Here is a 21,243-nt window from a genome sequence, read left to right as displayed (position 1 = left end):
GGAGTCAAACCTGACTGATTGCTGAAGAAGATCTCCACAGATCCAAGTTAAAACAGGCTGAGTGAAAAGGCTGGTTTTCCAGTTTTTTTCAGGTAGACTCGCAGACTTTAACTCTTCTTCAGGTTTAAATTACAAAACCTGATGAAAGGCTCTTGTCCTAAAGTTTTTGCATTTTTCCAATTACATGAGGTGATTTTTTTAAATAGATACTATCTCTGCCTATAAATATTGCATCATTTATAGTCCCAAATCATTACAGTTACAATAATACTACTACCTACAATAGATAAAAAGGATGTTGTCAGAAAGCTTATGGAGTTATTTGCCTTGGCAATGCCATATTCTGTTCAGTAAAATGGACTCCATTTTCCAAATCTTAAACACCGAGGTTGCTTAAAGCATGACTAGGAAAAGCAGCTCTACAGCCTCATATAACTTTGTGGATTTTGGTTATATTTTCTGTCTGCAGGACAATGACACGTACACATCTTGTGAAAGACATAATGATAACAATAGAAATACTCTAAGTATGCCTTTCTGAAAAATCCATGGCAGATTTGAAACAAAGGTTTTACTTTCTGGTTTTTATCTGACTCTGTTTTCTTTGTGCACTAAATGCTCAACTATACTTGAAACTATGTTTTCAATTATGTGATTAACTTTATGCATTTGTGTAGCCCCATTGAGCTTCATAGGATTACTCAAGCAGAGAAAAGTTTGCAGAATTACAGCTCAGACTTGTCGATAAGGGCTTTCACAGTGAAAAAAACAGACTTTGTTCCACAGTTCATTCATTGAGGAATACGTAGTTGCAAGTATTTTAGTTTTTTAATTACAGTAAATTATAAAATAGTAAAGATAATATTTCCCTGGAAACTGAGTGTTTATCTCCATTCTGTAATTTTACAAGGCTAGAAATGTCACTGTCTCTACTATAAGAATGGCCCTTCTGAATTGGTTTCCATGAAAGTAATCATTGAACATTACTCTGAATCATAACAAATTGAAGTAAATCATCCATTAGAATGAATAAGCCCCAAATTTTCTCAGAACATATTGCAGAAATACACACCAATTTTACAATTTCTGCAGAAACAAAAAGAAAAGTTTCACTTTCAGGAACTGCATTTGCCTTCTCATGGACAAAATGTACACTTCCATTGAAAAAAGTAATCTTGTGTAATCAGTTTAAATCCAATCTTTTTTTCTTTTAAAATTTGTGGGTTTTTTTTAAACACACTTCTCCACAGAAATAAGTCAAATAATGATCTGATAAGGGACTATATAATTTACAGTATTTGCCAATTTACTGATGCAACATGAATATGCACAGCAAAGAAAAAGTGGCTAGATCCTAAGTGCATGCAGTAAGAGTAAGCTGAAACAAAAGGATAATTCCAGACTACCTTCATTGCCTCAAATTAATTTGGGAGGCTAGGTAAATGTTTAGCTACAATATTTTCTCTAAAATCTGGTTCAAACTGAGGTCGTATCCTATTCTTTCTTCATGCCACTAGGGTAATTTGATCCTGACATAGAGGCATCACAATTTCTTTGAGCTGAGCTCTGTCCCAAGATGCTAGTAAAAATGTTTTTGTGTGCCTATGATTTCTTTTTGATCTGCTACTTGCAGTTTTACATATCCATGTTCTAGCATGAAGTCCTACTGAATCAACCGTCCTGGTATTGTTAAAAACTGTTACAAATACTTCATTACAGCTGGAAATCACTCTTACACCCATAAAGTGAACATATATAAATGCAGTTAAAACTCTGGACTGAAACTCATAAGATCTGGTTCTGACAGACATCTTTTGGATGATTTAATCTTTCTGTGACTGAGGTCCCCAAATGTAATACATCCTTTTATAGTTCTTATCTACAAGGCAAAGGTCCTTAAGTACAGGTTTTCTCCTTATTTTCTATATGTACAAAAAATAGTAGGCAAAATTCTTGTTTAAGATTTCTAGATACCTCCATAAGACAGAAAACTATTTTTCTTCTTGGAAATAACATATGACAATCTTGTTCTCTTTACATGCCATGTGAATTGACATTGTGGGCAATGGATAAAATGTTTTTTTCTCTGAAGTTATTGGTTAAGATGCTCTTGCCTTCAACATAGATTATGATTTCATTGAAAGTGTTTGCAAAAGATCAATTAACTGGATTTTTTTCTGTTTTGCTCTTCTCATCTTAGTCTGCCTGCAGTAGCTGCAGCACTATTATTTCTGCATCAGGAGAGTTTGGGCTTGCTCCTGCTTGCACTGAGCCAAGTCTCTCAAGTGGTCCAGTGGGAACAGAACAAATCCACTGTCAAATTCAAGCTACAAAATTAATGATGGATTCTTATTAAGAGCCACATGCAGACACACAAGCAGGAAAAAGACAACTCCATTTTCAGACTGATTTAAAGAATTGTGCCTATCAAGGCTACCCTAATGATTGACAACTCACTTTATCAATTGAAACAGAAGTCAGGATCATTATACCTGAGCATCACCATTAAGTGACAGTGATCTTCAGACCAAAAAAATACCATCTGAATGCACCTCTAAAGTGATTAGGGCCTTATTGGGTCATATAATCCAGACATTAGGCTCCTGTACTGACAACTCAGCCAAACATTTTATTTTCAGAAAACCAGCCAGGCAATCGAGCATCCAGTTTACAATTTTCAGGTGTCAGTCTATTCACATGAAGTACACTTTAGTGAGTACATAAAGAACAGTTCAGCTATACAACAGCCTTTGCTTAGCATTTCTGAAAACCAATGTATTCTAAACACCTTTGGAGAGACTTTTAATTGGGAAAAGACAGAGAACACCAGATGTTGTACAGCTTTCTTACTTCAGCAGCTTCCAATATGTAGCTGTAATCTTTCTCTTAGCATTGTCAAGGCACAAGATATCAGAAACTGGTAGTTACATTTCAAATAAATAGTTTTCCATAACAACAGAAAAATGAAGTCAATGTGCACTTCACAATTGGGTCTTGAATTCCAGTGTTTCATGATAGGCATAAAGTTCATGTTATCTCTAAGACTGACTTTCACATTAGAGCCTGTAACTATTTCACTCGTATGTAATTAAACAAGCTGTATATGGGACTTGTTAGTGAATGCTGTTTTCCATTATAAGGAAAACTTATTATTTTTAACACAGCATGAATGTTAATGGATATCTGTAAATCCTACACACATTAGCATTAGGTAGATCTCAATGTATGGAGAAACAAATTTAATTGCAGAAAGGCACCGCACCAGTGACATTAAGACAAAGCACAACAGTCAGAGAACTTGGACTGGACAGAGGCCTTTTTAGCCACACCAGTATACTGTGATGGAAAATATCCTTAGAGATCTGCTGAAGGGCATGAAACTTCAAGTCTACAGAAAAAGCACCAGTACAGCCTATTTTCCACAGTTTGCATCTGATTGGAATTCCCATTAGAAAAGGTCAGGCTTAATTTGACACAGTTGCATTCAGGAAGCCTGTGGTCCATCATGGCTCAGGTAAGATAAAGAAAAATAAATGCTGTTTAGCCCACTCAGTAGGAAATCATTCTGTTTTACTATGCAGACAAAATATGTGCTTAAGGGCATGTGGTTTTACTGCATAGCTACTGAATGTTAAGAGCATGTAATAAATAAATGTTGTTCCTAGGTCATGAAAGGAAGAAGATTTTTGAAAAATAAGACAGGCATTTTTGAGCATATATGACAGAGGAAAGTCTAGCAAAACTTAACAATAGGTATTATTACTGCAGCTGTCATATCAGGATTTTGAATTTTTTAATATCCATTTTAAGTAGTACAGAGCTATTTTGTGAAATCCCTATTACATAATTAGCTTTAAAAATTACTCAAGTCAGCATTTTGTCTGTAAGGCACAAATGGAAGATGGAAGTCTAAAATAATGCTGCCTATTCTTTACAAAACTGAAAAGCTGTGCCAATATTATCTTTGTTGAGGTAGCAGCTGCTTGCAAATGCCTTTAGAACTGATTTGGGTCTCTCTGTCATGTGCTAATGGAATCAGACACAGCCTTTAATAGTGTGTGTTGAATGTATACAGTTCCTGGGTGATCCTAACAGAGCAGATAATTTTCTAGCAGCACGCTGAGTGTGCAATTACAGCATCATCATATCTGCATGGATTTTTTTTCTTCATCTAGAGCTACTTTTGTTTTTTAGCATCTATCTTCTCCTTTAGCCAGCCATTGTTGTTAGCTGTCTGGGTCTAGCTACATAGATTTGACATGTACATCGAATTGTTGTTTTCCAGCTAATACAGAAGGAGAAAAAAAAAAAAGCCCCAGAGAACCTGGTTCCAAACGAAGGACTAAAAAGCTATTCAAGTAAACATGTATCTTGCCGTTTTAGGCATTTTGACAATTCCCTTATGGAAAAAAATTATTAAGATTAAGGAAAGACTGTCACCAAACACCTCCTGAATCAAGTCTCTATATTCTTTTGGGGTTATGCCCCAGATTCCCATTCCTGGGCAGCAACTTCTGTGTCACACCATGCATCTTGCCCTGGCATCAGTATTGCCAGGCAGTTCCACAGGCTGTGACTCTCACTGTTGCAAAATCCATGACTGACATGGGCCTGAGAAGCCCAAAGCATAGGCACATGGATCCGCGTGACATATGTCACAGCAGAAGAATGGAGGGACGTAGGAAGTGAGGGCTGCGCTACAAAAGAGCACAATGTGCTTACAGGGTCTTTCTGCATAAAGCAATCTGATAGTCCTTCCCATTTTTCATATGTATTGCCACTAATTAATTTTTGTTCCACTTATTCCTTGCAAGTGCGAAATAATAAGGTAGACAAAACGGCACTGAAAAAGGCCCATAGGAACTGAGATTTTAAACTGAGATCTTTAACTCTTAGAGTGTAGGTATGTCTATCTAGGATATAACAGAAATTGTTTCAAATTCTATCAAGGACATGTGCTTTATTCACAGACAGGTCTTTAAAAAACTTACCCATTTGAAAATAATGTTTTTAAAAAATAAAATCAATTGTCCAAAGAAAGTTAAGACAAGTAGAAAAATTCTTGTCACTCCAGACTGGCAGAATGAGAGCACAGTGAAAACTGGGACGGGGAATAAATCAGGTAGTCATTATTTTAAATAAATGCTGATCTGGTTAAAGAAACTATTGAAAGTAAATTAGGAGTGAGACCGAATGTCTCCTGCCTGTGTGGTCATCCCATTAGCACCAGCTAACCAGTTTCATTCAGAAAGCATTCCCGAATGGAGTCTTATTGTCATGGGAACAACAAAGAATTGATGGTATTGCTTCATACCACCGGTCCACCAAAACATAGTATTTTGCTGTCCACCATCTTTAAAGCACTATGCTCTACTTTATGGAAAATTATTCTTCTGATTCAAAGAGCATGGCATTTTTCAAATATATTTTTTCAGTTGCAACAACTGCAAAAAAAAAAAAAAATCACAGGACTGTAGCTGAAGTATAAAAGTAACTGCAGTTCTCTGGAAAAGTGATGACTCCACATGACAGCCCCGCAGACTACACTACAGACTGATGACCTTGTACAAGAGTTTAATGAAAACTCTTTTGTTTATAATCTAAATGTTGATATTTAACACATTTTACCTGAATATAGTCTAGTACAGCATATACAAATATATACTAATATCCACATATTGAATAACTGAGTGAATGTATCGGGTCACATAAAGGCACGAAGATGCAACCACGCTGCAATCTGCATGCTTATTTAGAGACTCCTTTTAACACAGAGGCAGTTAAGTGGTGTCTCCTCTCTCCTACTTGAGGATTACACACTCAGCAAAGCTGGTCAGTGCAGTCTGTTACGGGAGAGCACAAGACTTGAGTCACTTAAATCTGACACTACAATCATGAAATGAAAATAAAAATGAGGCCTGTTCATTTGACAAAGAAGAAAATTTCAGAGTTCACTGGGTGAAAGGGTTACCCAGGGAATTCTCTGAAATACTGATGGATGGGAGGAACATGAAATTTTGAGGTATGGCAGGCCAGGGGCATCAGGGTTATAAGCAGAAGGAAATGAAGGGAAATTGTGAACTGGCTTTGAGAAAATGGCAGATAATAAGGACATGAGAGCAATAAAAAAAATACAGTTTTTTTCACAATGCTCCCTGTGCTGTGAAGTTGGGTGACGATTCATTCTGAAGGTACAAACAGTGGGAGAGAGAGAAAGAACAGGCATTCTCATTCTTCCCACACTTCCCATAAAATCTTATTTATTCACTGGCTAAAAATTAACAGAGATACCTTTTGCAGCCATTTACTCTCATTGCATTAACTTTTGTTCTGCTTTTAATCTTGGAAGTGTGACCAACCTGCAAGCAGAATAGTAAGCCAGTTCCCTGAAGTACACCACTTATTTTGTTATCAATTATTATCATTCCAATAACTGTAGTGTATTTTGCTGCAAAATTAACTTCACGTGGCATGAGCAACATTTATAATATCAAGACAAAATTTAAATGTTTATGAACGTTCCATTTTTAATGAAAAATAAGTTAAATAAGCCTGAAATTTTCTGGCATTAAAAAAAAAAGATTTCTACAAACACTATTTTCACAGAAGCTTAGAGAGCTGCTTATTATATTCCATTAGGGGTAAAGAAAAATCCATCCAGCTTTTGTTTTCAGTCATATATAGCCTGGTTCAACCTTTTTTAAACTCTGTAATGTCCATTAAATTCAAGGGATATCTGAACAGAACTATATTATTCATCACTTACCTTTCAGATTTACTGAGACAGACCAGAAACAATGGATGGAAAAGAATTATAATGTGAGTTTCTTGAGTGTGTGGATTAGGACTTTTCATGTTCACAAAGAAACCCAGCAAAACTTTTGATCTGAGAGACTGTGAACGTTAATGATCAGAAAGAATGTCATGGAGGATTTGTTTATATTTTTAAAACTACATAAATATTATTTATAAAGGAAACAAAATGCAGGCAAGAAATGAAAGACATTCTTTGATAAATTAAAAATGTTTGCTTTCTTCTATAACGTAAGAAAGCTAGATGTAAAAGAAGTATATTGTGTGTATGTTCAAAGGCTTAACAGCATGAGGTATAGAAGTATTTAAAATGGTAACAGCTCAGAAAATAGTATAGGTCTTGAAATTAAATCATCCTCATAAATAAATCATCAAATAAAGGTAAAATGACAAATTGGTATTAGTCTAATACAGACTTAGCTAAGTATTAATATTTTTTTTTCCCCTGCCTCAGAAGGAAACTTGCTATTAAACCTTGAGTTTGGATAAACATCTTCAGGTCTAAGTACTTGTGATGCAATTCTTCATTGCTTTTGGTCACCAGTAAGAATTTTTGTGAAGTCAAACCATCCTTAAGATGTCGAACTACAGAGCACACGCTATGATGTATCTTTGAAATCTACTCTATTATTTCTGAAAGGAAATTACAGGTTCCATAGCCCTCCTCTTACACATTAGGCTTTTTACCAATGTCCTTGGGAAAAGCTCCCCCTACTCCTTGATACGGACCCACACTCTTATTGGCAGCTGTATGTTTCCTCCATGTCTGGAGGACCACATGCCACCAACTACATGTAAAAGCCTGGTAGGCCTGATACACATGAAGGAAAAGACGGCCCACTTTGTACAGCTGACTGAACCCAAGATTTCACGGCAATTTTTCTATGAAAGACAGATGAACCTTAGAAGATAGGGCACAGTATCCAGAAGAACATCTCATAAAAAAAGAAGACATAAGAATAAGGAAAATCCCAGCTGCCTGGTTCTTATCAGAAGATAATTCTCCTCACAGTATGCTGCTGGAAGGAAATTTTACATCATGTCTTTTCAGCATACTTCATACCAGCTTTTGTTTTTCCACATAACCTTTATTCATAGAACTCCTGTGATGCTTCTTGCTTCCAGTGTCAGGCCTCTAATTGTTTGTACAGAAAATATCCTAATTAGATGGTGAGATCTGTAGGGTGTGGACCTTGTCTAATTGTTTGTTTTAATAACACTGTGAGTGTATAGTTTTTATACTAGTAATAAAACTGAATTTTGTCCTGTGCTTTATTATGGTTGTTGCAGAGAAACAGTTAGACGTCTTGCTTTCAGCCTGCTTTCTAAATTAAACCAGGCTTATATGATCAAGCCTATGTACATTTCCATGTACGTTTGTAGTCTCAAAATTTCAGACCCCTCTGTCCAAGTTTAGCTACATTTATGTTGCCACAAAATGGGAGTGAGCTCAGCCATAATAAATGCCTACCATGCTTCATGAAAAGAGGTGTATTGAAGATATTGCTTCCCCGAGAAAAAAAAAGCTGCAGTACATGCTCGATACTTTTGAAATATTATAAAACAACACATAGGCACACAATTTAGAGCTCAAATCTGTGGGAAGAATGTCAATCAGAGCTTACATCTTTCACTTGCCAGAATCAAATATGTCACACACCTATAGAAAAACAGATTCACTATTTGTGATGCCCATACAGCTACTTATGAACTTACAAATGGGTCTAGTGGGTCATGCCAAAGATCTATTTTGTCAGGCAACCCATTACTGGCTGTGATTAACAGCAGGCACTCAGTGGAAAGCAGAACAGGAGATACATAGTGGTATTTCCCCAGAATACTGCCTCCAGCAATGTATGGATCAGGGACATCCTGAGCCTGGCATTATGTCTGTGTGCTTAACAGCCCTGCCCCCCTTACAAAGCTGGGTTCAATTGCTTTTGGCACTTCTGTAAACATCTGGCATCCATAACTTCCCATGGCAAAGGAGTCCCACAGCTTACCTACATGCTTCACAAAGAAATGTCTTGTTTTGCTTGCCTTGTACTGCCACCCGTTACTCTTACATGATACTCCCTGGATCTTACCTTTTAAAAAAGAACAACTCTTCCCTGGTCATCCACAATTTACAACCTGCGATTCTAATGACCTTGGTCATATTCTCTCTCAGCTGCATCTTTCCCAATTAGTTCTAAATCTTTGCCCTAAATGAGTTAAAAGACATTGGAGCATCACTGACTTCAGTGGCCTTTGGATCGTTTTCAAAAGAGGTATAGTGTACACACTACACTAAGCAAATTATTAATTTCCCTCTGTGCCAAACCCCAACTACTACCTCTTGAGATATTTTTAACATTCTATATTATATTTCTGGTAAAAAATATGGAAATATTTCTGTATTTTTACATCTTGAATTGATATCAATATATTAGAGAAAATTCAGGTCTCAAATTTGAAAGGAATAGTACAAACATTGCAATAAAACTATTCTTAGCCAATTAAAATAGGCTCCTGATATTTACCTGCAGAACAGAAAAGAAAAAGAAAAAGCCAACACCTTTCACCTTTTCATCAGAGCATAAGGTGTAAAAGAATAGAAAGCAGTATGATAAACAAAACAATGAGGATGGCGTAGCTTAGCACCATTTCCAGGCTAAGTTCCAAGCCTTTTCTATAATCAAGTTCCAATCCAAGTACATGTTTGCCTCATTTCCTTTGGATCTGACAAACTTAAGTATAGGAAAGTCGAGGGCTTATTTTTTCATTTTCACTTTGATGAAAGCATTCTTGCTTTTCATGCAGTTTTCAGATCAGATCAATTGTTTTATTTTTCTAAAATGCCAAAAACAGCATAGCTAGGAGGAAACTTATGCAGGAAAAGAATGAGCTGCTGCTTCTGTACTTATTGCACAATGTCACTTGCTTTTTTCATGTGTTGTATTAGTTCTAGTAGATCCCACGCTCTCTAAAGCTTTATTTCAGAAGGGAAAAAACCGCAGTAATTATGGCAAAAGATGTCAGGATACACAGCACAACTATTCTTTGCAACACAACTCAAGGAATATGACATTATTTTGTCACATACCTCTTAAACATATGTGTTCTGCGGTTTGTCTTACATCAAAAAACACTTCTTAATGCAATGCAGAAAGACATTTAAAAGATAGCATCAGTGGCTGTGAGTCACTTAGTCTGGAAATAAATCTACAGTATTCCAGTGGAGTAGCACAAATAAAAAAGCGTCTTTTGAATGCCAAGGCCAAACATACAATACTCTATAGGCATGGTGCTTGCTATGCCCTTTACTGGCAGATTGATTTTCATGTTCTGACTAAACTAGCAGTTAACAACATTACACTGCTGGTTGGATAGCAATGACGGCCCAATTAGAAAACACAGTCAATGAATAGGTCAGGCAGCTGGGGTCCACATATTCTAAGCAAGGCTAGGTCTTTCAGTTTGTAAAACTTTCTGTTGACCTTTTCCTCATCATAAGTGACCCACCATAAAAACACGTCAAAATTTTCTGCAGAAACAAAACAGAAAATAAACTATGACTTATCCAAATAAGCAAACAGCTTAAGAAAGCTTCTTGAGGAATTGTTAGCATTGGAAAAATAAAGAAATGGGTTATAGATGGATTCCTGATTTCCCCATAAACATGTGCACTTGTACCGGTTGTTGGCTTTGGAGAAATGTTTTCAGGTAGCCTATGCTAATCAGACATATAAAAATCCGATACATCTTGAAGGCTTAGGACCACCAAAACTAGTAAATGGTATGGCTGTATTATTTATGCCACTTAGCTTTCCATATAAACACAGATAATTTTGAATTTTGGTTTTATCCCACTTAATATATATATTTATAATATATAAACAATTCCATAGGATTTGAAGTTATGCAGCCTGAAAGCAAGCAGTAGAGATTTCTCAACCTATGACATATAGAAAGTAGATGAATGTATGGATCAGGAAAGAGTTATAAATGCCTGTGTAGGACACTACATTAATTACTGTGCTTTTAAACTCAGAGTGGACAGCTAGTTTTTTTCTATCATCACATTGAGAGTTCAATTCTGAAGGCACAGTATTAGCACTAGGGCTGTGAAATCTAGTATTCGCTACACATAAAACATATGTCTCAGGACACAAAGTTTCCACCCCTTCCAAATCAACAAGGCCCCCTTGGACTTTCAAAAGGGCCAAGACCTTTCCTGAAGATTACTGATCTTTTTTACTCAGGATAGATCTCTCTGTGATACACTAGCATGGGATTTATTGTCATAAATACAGATTTTCAATACCACAGTTATCTTCATTAAAAACAAGTTGGCTATAAAGAGCAATTTTTTGAAGAGCAAGCCCTCTTATATTCAGAAATGCCTCTCCTTGTACCTTAAAACCTTCCATCACTGATGTTTCTTCTAGCATTATCTAATCTCACCTTCGCGTTTCATCGTGAACCTAGCTAGACTTAACGCTATGTGTGAGCAAGAAGAGTTCTCAACTTTTATTTTATCATATGTCCTCAGTTTTCAGCCAAGGTTGACTGTTTCATTGTGGTCTTTGCTATGCTGCCGCCTTTGTAAGAGATGGACTTATTTTCCTCTACATTTCCATGCTAACATAATGGCTACACGTAAATAGCGAATTTTATCAATAACAGCATGTATTACTCCTATGGTTGACTGTTTCATTGTGGTCTTTGCTATGCTGCAGCCTTTATAAGAGATGGACTTATTTTCCTCTACATTTCCATGCTAACATAATGGCTACACATAAATAGAGAATTGTATCAATAACAGCATGTATTACTGCTCATTAAGCTCCTTTCAAAATTGTGTCAGTGATTTTTTGTTGCATAAGCAGCAACGTCAGGATGCCATTACAAAATCTAGGAACAGCTTTCACTGAAACTGCACAGATGTATTGAAGACTCTGGAATGTGCGTGATGCTGTTCTCTGAACTGCAGTGTAGGTACATCTGAAATCTGCTTGCTCACTCTACAGAAACTACTTATTAGCATCTGTATGTAACACATCATCACCACAGGGAAAGCTAGTTTAAAATCATAAATGTCAAGACATAATTAACTTAAAGGTCAGGTTTAATTACAGTTGTTGAAACTGAAATATACTAATTACCATTACTATGTCAGAAAATTTCTTAAAACGTTTTGAAATGTTTTGTTGGTGCCCATACTTTTCCATAATTGACATCTTTTGTTCCATGATGGAGATGTTTCAACGGGCATGTTTTTTTACTAACTTTGAAGCAGAAAGAGAACAAAACAGAAAACCAATGAACAAAGCACCACCACATAGCTCAACAAAACCGGTTCTCTGCATTATGATATTATTAATTACTTTCTTGTAATTGGCACTTCAGATAATCATTGAGATAATGGAGTTATTTGGAGAGTCTGGTGTACAGATGAAACAGATTTCACTGTGTGGCTTTTAGGTTTAATGACAAAACAAATCAATAAGTGAAACAGACTGGTGAGAAAATAACTCAATAACTGAAAAATTTGCTCTACCTGTAGGCTTTTCCAAGGATTCTACTGGGAATAGTTATTGACTCACACAAGTATTTTAGTTCTCTCTTTCCCCCAAGGTACAGAAAGTTTGAATGCTGTGATTTCATTTTCTCCTCTGTTACCTAGTGTTTATTCTCCCCTCCCCACCACAGCCAGAATTTCCAGCTTACCTTTTCCTATACTTTTAGCAGAGTGATAGATGATTTTTTTCCCTGAAGGAGCCATTCCTAACTAGGTAGAATGCAGCAGAGAAAAGGTTAAGTTATATAAATTTGAATTCCCCACAACAGCATAGATTTTAGCTACTGTATAGCCCCTGTGAAAAAATTCAGAAGTCTAAAAGTGAATATAGCAGATGACTCTAGAGGAAAATATCACTAACTGATGAAAAGATGCTATCAAATGTGCCGGTAAGAGACACATACTCATTTATTAAGTTTCATTCATCCTGCACCTGAGGTGCTGGGTCATAACAGCAGCCATGGTGCTGCGAAGGATGCTGGTGCCCTTCACAGTGTACAAATCACCTGAAATCAGTGAAGTCTTGTGCCACTGGAGGAAGTATTTCTACTAGGCAAGTGGGCAGCTACCCATCCCTTTACCTCTCCTCTTTCACAAGCCCCAGTATTTGGAGCTTCACACACAGTAACAGAAAAGAGCTCAAAAAGCTGAATATACACATCAACTGAAAGAGACAGTGAAGGACAGTCTTAGGTACGAAACACAAATATAGCAGAAAAGTGGCTGGCAGTTCAGAAACCATTCAAAATATACCAAAAAAGGCTTTGACTGTGCTACAGCGAAAGGCAAAGAAGGTAAGGGAGTCTGTGTCGCCTTGCATCTCAATAAATGGGAAAGAATGGCATTTAATTAAAGAGTTTCCTGCCTCCCAGGTACTGATGACATTGAAATCAGTGTGGACATAAGGCATTAAAGCTGGCATCACCCAAAAAAGTCTCTTATTTAAGATTTACAGCTGACTGTTAGAGAAAAGTGAAAATTTATTAAAGGCTTCCATCTGGCAGAATGTATCATTAGTATTCAAACTGATAGCAGGAGTGATTTAAATTTAATAATCCGAGTGGAGATATGCATCAAAAAGGAATTCTTCTAAAATATGTCTAATAGCAATAACTGACTTCTTTATTATAGTCTGCCTGTGAAAAATGCCAGATATCAAAGAATAAGACATCAAATGTTAATTTCAGTGTGTTCTTCCAGTTGAAACTCACATTCAAATAATATACTCAGTGCAAATCAAGTAGCACAGACTGTACCTGTTTGTACCTTTCTCAAGCAAGATTTGAAACACTGGGACCCAGAAAAGAAGCTAGGAAATTTCCCTTAGCTGAAGAGAAGTTGGATTGACTGTAGGTGCCCAGGCACTGGCAGCAGGGGCGGCCTCTGTGAGGAGAGGCTGGGGCTGCCCCATGCCGCACACAGCCGGTTCCAGCCGACCCACAGCAGGACACAGCTGAGGCCCTCAGCCATGCATGGAGCACCTCTGGGAAAATGTATTTAAGAAAGAGCAAAACGCTGTCCAGGAGAGAGGAGCAAGTTAAACAAAAAAAGGTGAGAAACAGTCCTCTGAACACCAAGGTCAAGGAGAAGAAGGAGGGGGAGGAGGTGCTCCAGGTGCTGGGTTAGAGATTCCCCTGCAGCCTGTGGAAGAGAGCATCGTGGACCAGATATTTATTTCCCTGAAGCCAGTGGAGAGAAACACACCAGAGCAGATGTCCACACCGCAGCCCGGGAGCCCCTACCCAAGAGCAGTTGGCTATTGCCTGAAGGAACTGCAGCCTGTGGAGACCTCATGTTGGAGCAGGTTCTCCTGACAGGATCGGCAGCCCATGGGAAAGACGCATACTGGAGCAAGGGAAAATTGTGATGAGGAAGGGTGGGCATAGAAGTGCTATGGACTGACTGCAACCCCCATTTCCTATCCCCCTGCACAGCTCGGTGGGTGCAGGAGGTGGACAAGGTGGGATTGAGGGAGGGAAGCTGAGCCTGGGAAAAAGGGGTGGAGGCTTGGGGAGCAGGTGGTTTAGTTTTTGTCATTGTTTCTCACTATCCAACTCTATTTTAACTAGCAATACATTATATTAAATTTTCCCCAGTCAAGTCTGGTTTGCCTGTGATGGTAATGGATAAGCGATCTCCCTGTCCTTATCTCAGCCTATAACATTTTTCATCCTATATTCTCCCCCTGTCCTGTTGACAAGGAGGAGTAAGAGAGTGACTGGGTGCTTGCTTGGCAGCTGGCCACAGTCAGCCTACCACAGAGGTGTTACCGAATCATATAATTTTATGGGGAACACATCCTCTGAAGCAGTACTTGTGTGTCCTATGTAAGAATCATGCCAAGGAGACTGCATGTAACATAGAAAGGCAATACCTAGCCTAAAGCACTCTTTTGATTGACGGTTACAATACCAAGCTGTATTCTGTCCCTATTTTAATTAATTTTATGAAGTTACTGCTCTACTGAGTTATGTGGCTGAGGTTTCATGTGTTAGGTAACATCCACCTCTCATTCCCATATTACAGAACCTTTTTATACACCATTCCTTCATATCTCAGCTCTTACTTGATGACATGGGGTTCAAGAACAGCTCATGTGAAGCCAATGTGACAACACGATGCACCTGCAGATAAGTCTTCCTGTTTATTTTTACTAGTGAAACCAAAGAACACTCCAAAAGTCACAGTCATTGCTATATCATCCTGTAGGTAAACAAATGAACAAATGGTAAAGAACAATTTGTTCGGGAAAAAAATAAACATAAAAATTAAGGCAAAGTGGAAGCATCACAAATTGAAGAGGCTGGATAAAAAAAGTTGCAGTTACTACAAGAACAAGCCTAAATTAACTACCCAGTGCACAATTTTCATCATAGGAGTTGCACAAACAAAAATACCCACAAATTAGTCACCCTTTTAATGCTTTTTTTCTTAATTGCAGATTAATGGGCAGCTCAACTTTACAGGTTGGTAATTTGCCACTATGGTCTGTTTTTTAAAAGTTGAACAAGAAAATAACATCAGAATGCTCCAAATATGCTATTGATAAGAAGCCTGGTTAGGCTGTCTAAATTGGGCCAGGTGCTTTAAATGTTCTACAGCCTTCTTGCAGGAAGGCAGGCACTAGTTCTGCATTGGCAGTGTTATAACAAGTGATCGATATCAAGACATTTACTCTTTTGTCACTCCTAGCTCAGCAGGAGTGAGCACAGCCAGAGTCTGAAGGAAGAAGGCTTTCACAGTCATCAAGAGGCTGTACAAAGCATCCTGGGCACATATAACAGGGGTAGGGGGTGTATGTGTGATGGTGGTTGAGGCCCACCAGCTCCTCTCCCCTAGACACCTGTGAGTGCTCAGCGCTACAAAAAAAATAGAACATATTTGACTTTATTATTATTTTTCCTAAGACTCCTTTTTCCCTAAGGCTTTTTTTCACCAGCAATGAATATGGAGTAATACTAACTACTCTGAAAACATGACACAGGTTTACCAAAAAACAGGGTTTGATTTTCATTTACAAACTCTGGAAACATAAGCTGAAAATGAAAAGGAGCTCCTTCTTATCTTTTACAAAATGAAACATTGTATTTTTTACTTGTCTGAAATGACCATTTCAGAATGTTGTGATGTTATCTTTTAAATTTCAGTTTTAAAAAGCCATTTTGATTTCCTCCCATAATGCTTTCTTCCAATTGATGCATTCTCAATTCATCAGAAGAAAAGTTTTAGTTTTCATTATAAATGAGAATGATTTGTTGTATTCTTCACAAAAACTCAATAAACAGGAAAAAGTCTTTTTTTTTGCTTAGCTGTATGACAAATTCAGAGGAAAAAAATGTTAGAAATGCAGATTCTTCACCAGAATTTATTCTACAATAAAATACTATACAGCAGCACCAAAGGTGCTCATACTATTCCATGTATAAGTCTCAGCTTGCAAACCACAAAGTTTCCACACAGTCTTTGAACTCAAAAACTCATTATCTTATACAAACTAGACATTGAAAGCTGGGGCATTGTTAGGGAGATAATGGGTGATGTTACACTGGGAAAAGCAAGTGCTTAAAGAACACAGGACCGCCAAGAATACATGGGGAAGGCAGGCATTCTAGCTAATAATATCAACTTCTTAAAGCTACTGAAAATATTCCTTACAGTGGCACATCTCAGCTTTGCACAATTCAGAGCTTCTCAGCCAGACCCCACACCATGCTGCCAGAAGGTCCAACTTTACAGCCAGTGAAGACGCACCCTAATTGGCTCTGTGGGAGCCAGTTATGGCCTAAAAACATTGGGCTATATTTGAATTAGTAAGTTAATTGTCATTGGAGATGTTTTCTTATTCTCCATGAACTTAAAAAATCATAATTATTTTACTAGCTCAAGTGCAAAACTACATGAATGAAACTATGCTGCTCCAACTAAACAGCACTTTGTAGAACTATAACAAAATCTGTACTTTAAGCATCTTGTTCTATGTGTGACTATGTATGTCTGTCTTTATGAAAAGTCATTAAAGAAAAAAAAGTATGGTGATGGAAGTATAGAGTTCCTAATAAGTAAGCCTATGGAGTTCAGCCCCACTAACTGCCATGACTTTTTCACAAATCTTTGTCAGCCTTTCATAAAATTGTATTGCATATTTGTACCTTTTCTTAAATCCCCAGTGCTGTTTGAATCAATAAGAATTTAATCTTTTCTTGAAAAAAATATTGTTCATGACTAAACAGCACACAGCAGTGGGGGAAAATCATCCTTTAACAGCTCAGAAATTACAGGATAAATAAATAGACTAAAGCCTGTATTATGTTAAAGTAAAATCTCAAGATTTCCATGCCATGACTATGATTACTAAATATGTGGCATCAGTGATACCAACGCAGAGAATTCTTTTGTAAGATCAGAAATGCAGAAATACTTTATTTAAAACCAAAAAAGCAGAAGTCATGTAAAGAAAGACATTTCACAGAGCTGAGGCAGGTGAAGATACCCACAGTTTTTTAGTACCAGCAGGTTAATAAGAACAGGATAGCCAATATGAGTGCATGCTTCTGCTGTATGCACATACAAATTGGATAAATCCTCTACTGGACAAATTAGGACGGGACATAATCTGCGTACCCTCGACACTTGGTGATGCTTGATGCAGTAACCTAAGCATAAGCAATATATGCGCCATCTGAAGTTCACTGAATACAATAAAACTCTATATTATTGTTAAAATCCCCAGTCTAAGGAATCTTACATTTCTACACTGGAAAAGTTTGAAACATATGAAAAACTGTAAACAAACCAACCAAAAAAAAACAACCCAGGAGGAAAAAACAACCTCCTTTGGTCTATTGGTTGCAGCTCAGATTTCAAGATAATGTATATAGGAACACAGAGCCAGATTCATCAGAGCTTTATTGACTCATTAACGTAGCTCTGAATAAATGAGATTTTCTGTGTAGATTTAGTTTGAACGATAATTGCTAGGATCAACAGTGTGATACGTATTTAAACCTGGGACTACTGCCACTGAATAAATGAAGGAATCACTAGTTAATCTTCATAGGACAGTGTGTTCCTGGTTGGACCACAAAGTAGCAGCAATAATTTCTGCAATGACTGGAAAAAACTCCATCATTTACAATCATTAGAAGATTTTACGATTTTGCTGAGCCAGAAACACTGTAAAAGTTCTGGAAGATTTTCTAAGCCTATTGTAGCTACAAACAACAGCAGATAAAGTAGAAGGACAGACTGCTCAAGTGCTTTAAAATGTTCCCATGTTGTAGACAGCAAAGTCAGTATTTTTAGAATAATGTGTGTTCTACAAATTCTTTCCATTTGTTTTACTGTCAGTCCCTAGATTGAGAGAGACTATCTGAGGGTTCTGGTACAGAAATTGGTTCCTTGGGTCTGGAAATAATAGTCACCATCTAAAAGAATTTTTTAAATCTTCTGCTCCAGAATAACTTTTAAAATAATATATTAACTAGATTGTAAAAAATTATGAGCTGTTATGTCATTTAACCTTATTTTTGGATGGAGATCTGTTGCAGACAGCTCCAATTTGGAGTATCCAAGCTTCAAGATAACAAAAGCAATCTGATTAAATAATAATTTTCTGAAAAATAGTTTTTACTACAGCTTGAAAACTAACAAAAATTGGAAAATAAATGGCAGAGCACTTGTACATCAGTTTTGAATGGCAGAAGTTATTGGGCCCTGGCAGATTTTCTGATGTGAGGTGGAGATATCCTCCACAGTGAAGCCATTAGCTTGGAGCACCCAGCCTGGGTAAGGAACTCTCCCCTGATTCAGGCCAGAGATGTGAAAGCTGTTACCTGCCCCTCCCTCTCTGAGGTGATTCACTTTCTCTTGTTGGCAGGACTTCATTCTATACGAAGAATTTATTGCTCATGAACTCCAGCTTCCCAAATCCCATGTGACTTTCTGTCCACTAAGCTATAGAAAAAGCCTTTCTTTCCCCTTTTCTCCATAGCAAATGAAACGATGTTGTAAAATACAAAGATTTTGGTTTAGACTCAACTCACAGTGAGAAACCATTTATTACCTAAACCCAAGAAAATTACTATAAATCAATTATAAAATGGAAAATACTTATTATACTTTAATAAAAATTATAAATTATCTACATTAGAACAAACTCCAGTAGAATATTTCTCTTTAGATGGTCACTACTGACATTCCACTGAGATGAACAGAGTTTCAGCCATTCTCATACGACTAGTCAACAAAAGTTAATTTCAGAATTGTAAACCTCAAACAAAATTTTATTTTTTACAGCTTTAAAATGACAAAAAAATTGAATGGAGTCAGTGGCTGACCTCCAGGACATTGACTGCACACTTCCATATGACCTAGAAGGGTTGGTCACAAAGGTAAGGGACTTTACACCAGTAATTTCACCTTTCATAATAACTATTTTAGGTGACAGTCATTTTTAGGTAAACACAGAATGTTAAAACAACTCAAACCTATGAATGCTTTTACATTTCAAAGCAATGAGAAATATTGGAACTTGAACTCTAAAATAAATAGAAATATACAGAGGAAGTAAAGAAGAAAAGAACAGATTTGACTAAGTTATTCCAGAAAAAAAGACCATTTTCTGATTACAATCAGCTAAAAATTGTGTGAAGAAGGAAGAGAAACAAAGAGCCAACCCTGATCATTGAAATGAAAAGCCATAAATAACTGAAAATTTCTTATTCTGAATATACTTAGGTTTTCTGAACACCTAGAGAAGATTTTACCAGGTCAAAATAACAAAACTGAACACCTAAGCATGATTTGTACCTTTGTGAAAGCATCCATCATAACCAAATTGAACTTAGTATGATTTTGCAATTATAATTGTGTTTTGCTCTTCATTATTGTTGCACATTTCAGTAACATTTTTAACAGCTTCATTGTTTTCCCTGGACAATCCATAGACACCCAGGTCAAAATGTTTATAAAAGTATTCCCAATAAATGTGTTGAAGGAAATAACTGGTTATGGAAAATATTGAATACATCAAAATCAGTTTACTGTAGTTAAGATTATGTGCTAAATTTAAAAATACAGCATTAGCATTGCATGTTAAATCTGGTTATAGCAAATTGAAAGAAAATGCTTTACAAGCACTGCTGGGTTTTTGGTGTTTTTTTTAGTAAGTACAAAGCCATAATTTTATATTCCAGTAAATATAACTGATTAACCTAGCTACAAAAACACATTAGCATATATCTAATGCGCAAAATGTTACACAAGAGACATCATACAGTCACTGATGAATGGTGATTACAATGGTGAGGAGAATGAACAAACAAGCTATTGAAAAGTGAAATTGTCAAAATGACCTATTCCCTCTTGCTGTCCCTCAACCACCCTCTTAGTCCTGCCCTGTACAAAGAGTGACTATGTTTGGCAACCCCCATGCAGTCTCATTGCAGTTAATAGAATTGCATACAAACGTGTGTATGTTAGCTTGGGTATTAAGGTTATATTCAGCTTTTATTTTACCCAGTGCCATGTTGCTTCAATTCTCCCCTTCTATCATCACTACACAAGAAAAAAAGTCTGAGTGTCTCTCTGTCCACTTCATATATGACATATCTTTCCATTTTGCTGTCATCAGATTTTGTCATCACCAGATTTTGCCCATTTTTTATGTCTCCTGTGTCCAGCCAGGGTCACTCTACTTATAGTTGGTTTTCTGTTGTTGCATAATTAAGCTGAAATTTTAAGATCCCAAAGAAACTTTTTTTTGTATTCATTTGGCTTAGCATGTGTATGCATGTGTATAGATATCCAGAATGCTCAAAAGAATTCAAAATTCAGTGAAACTAGTTTTTCCTCCTCTGATCAACTAATTTTAGCCTCCAGGTAATACTATTAATAAGTAATTATATCGCATTTCCTCCTAGTAACACTGGTCAAGTAAGAGATTATCACTGCGATAGGATTTATGTGAAAAAAGAAAAAATAGTTCTTATCCTGGAGGCCTTTCAAGTGAGCAGTCTGTCAGTCTTCTCTGGAAGTCACTTCAGAGGTCTAACATGCTGCCTGCTAATGTGAAAAGGAAAAGTTATGCAGTATCAGAAACTGTCCCTGTACCTTGCTTTTTTCCCAGTGTTGCACTGGATTGTATAACTCCCTGTAGTATCTGTAGAATGCCATTTTTCACAGTGAACTGTAGAGGTTTAGTGCTGCATTTAAAGATATATGGTAATACATATTGCACTTTCAAGATTAGCCCTGTTTCTTCTGCTTTTGTTTTTGCTGGTTTTAAGTTTTTGTTGTGTAGAACAAATGCATTGACTGCACTCAAGCAAATACATTGAACTGGTGTCTTGCCAGGTACTGTGTTAAAA

Source organism: Phalacrocorax carbo, chromosome 4 (assembly GCF_963921805.1).
Source record: "Phalacrocorax carbo chromosome 4, bPhaCar2.1, whole genome shotgun sequence".
NCBI lineage: Eukaryota > Metazoa > Chordata > Aves > Suliformes > Phalacrocoracidae > Phalacrocorax > Phalacrocorax carbo.
Note: the sequence above shows the minus strand (reverse complement) of the source record.